The sequence below is a fragment of the Chlorocebus sabaeus genome, chromosome 21 (genome assembly GCF_047675955.1).
Source record: "Chlorocebus sabaeus isolate Y175 chromosome 21, mChlSab1.0.hap1, whole genome shotgun sequence".
In the NCBI taxonomy this organism is placed as follows: Eukaryota; Metazoa; Chordata; class Mammalia; order Primates; family Cercopithecidae; genus Chlorocebus; species Chlorocebus sabaeus.
In genome coordinates, this window is record NC_132924.1 from 54,843,885 (window position 1) to 54,851,192 (window position 7,308).

The following is a 7,308-nucleotide window of genomic DNA, read 5'->3' on the forward strand; positions in this document are numbered from 1 at the left end:
AGTTGCTCAGCCTCCTCCCCCTCCACCTTTCCACAATATCTTTCCACCCATTGTAAAACATGGAAGGGAGACCCTCTCAGAGGTCAGTGTTCCAAATAGAAACCAAAACTCACAACTACTTTTCTCATTTTAATTTTATTAAAAGTTATAATGAATAAAGAATAACACTTTTTTTCCATTGAGCAAAGATTAGAACTCTTTCCTAAGATAAGGTCAGCCACAGCCTTATCCAGGAAAATTACTTGCTGGAAACAATACTGGACCAAATCAGCCCTGCTCCCACCCTGCCTTTCTTTGAAAATAGCTTTTTTTTTTTTCTTTTTTTAAAGAGATATGGTCTTTCTGTGTCGCCCAGGCTGGAGTGCAGTGGCTAATCACAGATGTGATCATGCACACAACAGTCTCGAGCAACTGGGCTGAGGGCTGAAGCAATCTTCCTACATTAGCCTCCCCAGTAGTTGGGATTACAGGCACAGGCTGTGGCACCCAGCTAATAACTATTGTTTTATAAAAACACTACGTGCTTGTGCAAACAAATTGAAAAATTTTAAACAAAAATGCAAAGAAGTTAAAATCTGTCCAAATCCCATAATATAGAGATAACCATTTCTTAAATTTTATGTTACATTCTTCTAGGCATCTCTCTAAGAATAGAAGCACATATAGACATATAAATACAATATTTCATAAATTGGATCTTATTATCTGCACAGTGAACAATAGTCATGAAAAACATCATTTTTAAAAGTTGCATAGTGTCTGTTAAATGGATATACTGTCATTTATCCAACCAGTATTCTATTGATTGACATTTATGTTTCCAAGTTTTTACTATCATAAAAAAGTCTCTGATGAACATTCTTATCCACAGGCTGTTGCACAATTGTGCAATTATCTCCTTGGACACATTCCTAGAAGTAACACTAATGTCAGCCAATTCTTTAACATTTTCAATTAGAGAATAAAAGTTGTGGTTACTTTGAAAAATATACTTTATATGTGGGACTCAAAACTGACCAGATTCTCCCATTTGAAACATATTTGAAACACAGGTAAACCTGAGTATTGTTGTTTTTCTTGTGTCTAGTGTTTAATAATGCATGTTAAAGCTCCTTAGAGTAGGTCGGTAGACATTACTGGTTGTCTAAGCCAATATCCTTTCTTCTTTACTAGTAGAACTCTGATTTCTTCAGGGTGACAGCATGTCCAGTTAAAAATATTCATGCTCCTAGACTTTCTTAAGTCATGGCTGGCCATGTGACTATCAATTAAATAAAAGTGAATTTCTGTAGAGGAGGCTCAATAAATATTGCTTTAGCCATTTGATCTGCACCCACCCCTTTTATTTTTTTGAACCTGAAACAGGGACATGATACTGGAGGTAGAGCAGACATATTTCACCCATAATAACAAAAGCCACACTGACACTATTAATAATGTAGGACACCGGAGGTGCCTAGGTCCGTGGTTGCTTTGGAGGGCCAAACTGACCAGCTCTGGACTGTCCCACTTCTGGATTTGTTGTTAGGTGAGGAAGACTATATCCCTTCTATATAAGATTTTGTTATTGTCTGTTTTAAGTATCAAATCCAATTCTTAGTTGACATAATAAGAGGCCAAGTCATCATTTATTTAGCACTATATACAGAATTATTTTAACAGACAGAATGAGACGAAAATGGTGACAGAAAATGCAAACAAGCTAGCAACAACAGTGAAACATTGTCTTCTTTAATAGACTTAGTTTCCCTTTAAATACCTACATTTTACAAATATATTGACACCACTTTATAATAATTAAGTTAAATTTCATGAATTAAATTTTATTAACTCATATGGTAGTATTAAAATATGTTCACAAATTATTTGATACTTCTTCCTTCAAAGGGTCAAACTTCATTCCCCTCACCTTGAGTTAGGCTGTATCAAATGACTTGTTCTCATAAATAGAATGCAGAGGAAATGATGTAGTGTGACTTCTGAGGGGAAATTATAAAACATGCCAGCCTTTTTATTCTTTCTCCAGGATTACTTGTTGGGGCCAGGTAGCTGTCATGTCAGAGTCATAAAGTCACTCAGGCAACTTATAAAAAGGCTCACATGGTGAGTAATTAAGGCTTCCAGCTAACAATCAGTGAGGTATTGAGGCCTTCTGACAATAGCCATGTGAATGAGCTTGGAAGCAGATCCTCCAACCCCAGTCAGGCCTTCATATGATTGCATGCATCCTGGTCAACATCTTGACTGTAACCTAGAAGGAGACCTTGAGACATAATCATTCAGCTACGGTGCTCCTGAATTCCTAAGCCACAGAAATGGTGAGATACTAAATGTTTAAATGATTTTCGTTTTAAGCCACTAAGTTTTGGGATAGTTTGTTATGCAACAATAGGTAACTCATGCAGCTGGATATAATAGAGCCTAGCACAATGCCTGGCACACATGCCGGTGTTCGATTATTTGTTGTTTGAATGAATAAATAATTGAATGAAGTATATCTTTTACACTTTAGTGGGTAGCATACAATGTTAGGTTTATCTTTGCTCCCTGACACCTGTATTATCTAAGGGTTTTTTGATCTCTCATAGTGAAATGAAGTGTGAATCTTACTGAGAGCTAAACTTCGCCAGTTGTGGAAGTAACATGGTGAACAGAATGGAATCCTGGAAACTTGAATTCTGCCCCCAGTTGTTTTTCCTCAATCAAAAATGTTTTAAAAATTAATGAGTTAACACAAAATTAAACCATGTCTCGAAACCAGACAGCCATCTTGTCTGCCATCTCCAAGCAAATTACAGATTGACTCATAATACAAATTTGCCCACAGGGCTTGCAATACTATTTCACAAGGTAGGCTGTATTATTTCTCTTCACAAATGACCAGTCTGATGCATAGCACGTTTAGCTACAGATGCCTCTGATGACTTTCCCTGCAGCATTTTCATGGCTTACCAATAGGTCTGTCTGCATTTCTCAGGTCTACCAATGGGGCGGTTCAATTCTCCTTTGATGTAATCGATCCAAAGATCAGAATCTACAGATCTAAATTCTCTCAAAGCCCTCTTTTGCAGGATTCTTGCATTCTTCCTTTTCAAACTGAATCATTTCCTGAAAAAGTCAACTGTAAATGGATGGCTCTCCTGTAAACTTTTAAACACACCTCTAGCCTTTTTGTAGCCACCACTTTGGTAAGCCCAGTCAAGGTACTTATCCTTCAGTGCCCCCAGTTTTATCACTGATTAGCTGGATGACCTGTAATAAGTCACCTACTCCTTCTGAATCTCAATTTCCCTATCCACTAACTGGGGAAAATAATCCCAGTGTACTCCAAAAGGCAGTCAATGAGATTATGTGTAAATATGCTTTATATATACAGCATTAGCATTATTTTAATTAAATTAGGCTGATGAGGTCTACCTTACGTTTAAGCAGTTAAGCATTAAGTATTTTACATGAATACCATGGAGATCTTTCTTTCAGGAAGTGACAACTTATTTACTGATTTTACTGTATACTGTATAAAATAGTAGCATCATTCATAGCAAGCAGTTTGGATTTAAGAGTATGGCGGAATGGTAGCTTATATGTCAGATCTCATTTTATTAGCCTGTTGAAAATTTATTACTCTTTGAAAAGAATACATAATTATCACTGGCTCCTTTTTCTTTTCATGAATTAATTTGTAACTGTGGCTGAGTATATCTGCTCCTCTTTATTGTAACAGAGGTACTTAAACAAACTTAATAACAAACATATATTTAACCGGTTATTTGAGTTTATGAGTTCATCCTAGAGCAAAATTGCATCCAATAGCAAGAAAATAAATGGCAGAAAACATGTCTTTCTCTTTCAGAGGGCAGAGCTTAGGGCACACAGGGGAAGGCTTTATATACTGGAACATCAAAGCTAGAGATGAGGCAATTATTAACAATGCACATTTTTGTGGCATGACTAACCTGAGAGGTAATATATGTTAGAATGAGTAAGACAGAGCCTTAGTGTGAGATTCAAGTCCTGATTATGTAGTCAATGAATGGCCTTAAATACAAGGTCCCTAGTTTAATTGTATTGTTGTTTCTTGTTTTCAGCTATTCAACTGTGAGCCCAAATCAGTTGAAACTACTGGCCTAATTAGATATCAGACTGTTTGTTGTTGTGGATGATCCCTGAATAAGAAAAAGAAGAATTCTAGAGGGAAGAAAGGGACAGAGCTTCACGTACCTCATTTCCTATGTTAAATTAGGAAGTAAGTGAAAAATGGACACCAGGAAACAAAGATGAGGGAAATCCTTCTGGCAACATTGTGCTTTTAGACAGAGCTTCTCATATCCTATTGAAAATACCTGACAGTGCCACCCTGTATAACCTAAGGGAAGATTTTCTAAACAGTTTTATTCCTTGCAGCTACATCTTCACAAAATTTACCAAGATTTTGAGACAATTGGAACGGCTGGTGGTGTTTTCTGAATTGACTGACAGAGGAATAGGGTTCAGATGGAGAATAGAGCAGAGGAAGACATAAAGAAAAAAGTCTAGGAAGTACATTTAACCTCAAGGGAAGAGGACTCAGTGTGACTCACAGCATATTAGCTTGAAAGCAGAGACTGTCACGTGTGCACTGAGGAACTTGTGTCATCTAAAAAAATATTCTCAGCTTACGAGGCTAGAATCCCTAGGGTTACTCTCTGTTCCTCCAGTTCCCTGGAATAAGAATCAAGAGTATTCCTTCATTGTTTTCTCAGTTGATGAGAAACAGAAGCAGAAACATTTGTTGTAAATGAAATAGTTGAAGTTTCTTTAGTTTGAAATCCCAAAGGAGTAAATTATTTATAAATGTATATGTTGCATCTGTTATTATAAAGAACTAATTGACTTACAAATCGTGTAGCTGCATAATGTGGCCTTTTTTTTTTCTTATTTCAAGTTGTATTTCTAAATCTAAAGGTGGACCTGTGGTAGATACCTTTTCTGGTTTCTATTCATCCTCCATTGAGAAGCATCTCCTTCCTCAGCCTTTTTCCACAAATTCCCATTTTGCTGAAATGGCTCACAGAACTTGGGCAAATACTTTACCTATGTTTACTCACTTATTATAAAGGATACAGATGAATAGCCAGATAGAAGAGATGTATAATGTAAGGTATGGGAGAAATGGCATGTAGCTTCCATGCTGTCTCTGGGCATACCAACCTCTAGGAACCTCTGTGTGTTTGGAAAGCCCCCCAACCCTATCCTGTTGGGGTTTATAGGTATATGGAGATAATAAAGGTAAAATGAGGTGATAAAGGTAGGGCCCTTTATCCAGTAGACCTGGTACCCTTCTAAGAAGAGGAAGAGCTCTCTCTCCCCATTATGTAAGGACACAGAGAGATGCCAATCATCTGTAAACCAGAAAAAAAAGCCCTCAGCAGAAACCAAGTCAGCCAGAATGTGGATCTTGGACTTGCTAGCCTCCAGAACTGTGAAAAATAAATTTATGTTGTTTAAGCTATTCAGTCTGTGGTATTTTGTTACAGTAGCCCAAGCAGACTAATACAAGGGGCTACCTGAAGGATTGATGCAGGATCCTGTCCTCTGTTTTGTCTAACTCAGAACTTAGGGCAGAAAAAGCTGGAAAACACAGCAAACTGAAGTAATAACTGTAGACACCTGGAGGCAGAGATTACAGTTGAAACGTGCAATAGACTGCCTAAGGCAAAATCTGGAGAGAGTTTATTTGGGAAATTAAAATATTCAAAAGCAACCATGTATACATGGAAATTTAGAAAGCCATGCACATGCCCAGGGCAAAACACATGCTTAGAAAACACCTGAGAAAACCCTGAGCTTTCATTTTGGGCTGATCCCTTAGCACAGTGCAAGCCTGACTAAGAACTGAAGTAGAGCCCTGGCTTAGAGCCAATTTGCAAAGACTGTGAGAGCTTCTGGTATTGGAGGAAATCTGCCAAAATACTAGCTGAACATAGGCTAAGGGACAGAGTCTTCGGTGACCATATTGACAAGGAATACAGTCTTTGAAATAATGTTTGAGACAGGCCTCAAATAAACTGACTGCTACAGCCTTCAAGAACCAGAAAACAGCAAAGCCTAGGAAAGTGAAGAAAATCTAATTTCTAGTTACCACATCGTAGGAGCCAAATGTCTACTTTTCAAGCTCACACACAAAACTTACAAAGCATTCAAAGAAACAAAGTATGGCTCATTCAAAGGAACAAAATAAATGGATAGAAACTGTCCCTGAGGAAGTCCAGACATTGGAATTACTAAACAAAGACTTTAAAACAATTGTCTTAAATATGCTCAAAATGCTAAACATGGAAATGAAAACATTGACAATGAACTAAAGGAAGCCAGGAAAATGATGTATGAACAAGATGAGAGTGTCGACAAAGAGATAGTAATTATAAAAAGGAACCAAACAGAAATTCTGAAGCTGAAAAATAAAAATAAAACAATCTAGGTGGCTTCAGCAACAGAACTGAGCAAGCAGAAGAGTCAGTGAACTTGAAGATAAGGCCATTGAAATTATTGAGCCTGAGGAGCAGAAAGGAAAAAGAACAAAGAAAATTTCATTTGTTGGAACGCAAATTGTATAGCCACTTTTTTTTTCTTTTTATGTTGCCCAGGCTGGTCTTGAATTCCTGAGCTTGTGATCCTCCCACCTCAGCTTCCCAAAGTGCTAGGATTACAGGCATGGGTTCAGTATAGCCATGTTGAAAGACAGTTTGGCAGTTTTCTTACAAAACTAAATATACTTTTACTATACAATCTAGCAATTGGGCTCTTTGTTATTTACCCAAATCAAGTGAAACTTATGTCTACACAAAAACCTGCATTTGAATGTTTACAGCAGCTTTATTAATAATTGCCAGAACTTGAAAGTAACCAAGAGGCCCTTTTATGTACCCTTCAGAATTCCTATGCTGAAGTCCTAACCCCTAGTGTGGCTGTATTTGGAGATGGGGTCTCTAAGGAAGTAGTGCAGGTTAAGGGTGGAGCCCTGATCTGGTAAGATTAGTGTTCTCAAGAAGAGATACCAGAGCACTCTCTCTTCCCCTCTCTATGCATACACGAGGAAAGGCCGTGTGGGGACATTAAAAAAAAAAAAAAAAACGGAAAAAAAGACGGCCGCCTATAAAGCCAGGAAAAGAGCCGTCACCAGAAAGTGAATTTGCCAGCATTCAAGCCTCAGAACTGTGAGAAAGTAAATTTCTGTTGTTTAAGACACCCCATCTATATTTTTTTTCCTATTTTAAAAAAATTTGAGACAGAGTCTTGCTCTGGTACCCAGGCTGGAGTGCAGTGGCA

The 7,308-nt window shown here is 37.6% G+C and overlaps 1 long non-coding RNA gene across 2 annotated transcripts; it reads left to right on the forward strand.

The window, feature by feature from the left end:
* The first annotated feature begins 417 nt into the window (after positions 1–417).
* On the forward strand, positions 418–5,679 carry LOC103226503 (uncharacterized). Of its 2 annotated transcripts, XR_005242427.2 has the most exons (4): positions 421–1,528; positions 2,027–2,318; positions 2,589–2,850; positions 4,089–5,678. It is a non-coding gene; the product is annotated as an uncharacterized lncRNA (long non-coding RNA). The 2 variants fall into 2 exon arrangements; XR_012090356.1 differs by having other exon boundaries at positions 418–2,318; positions 4,089–5,679.
* Positions 5,680–7,308: the final 1,629 nt, after the last annotated feature.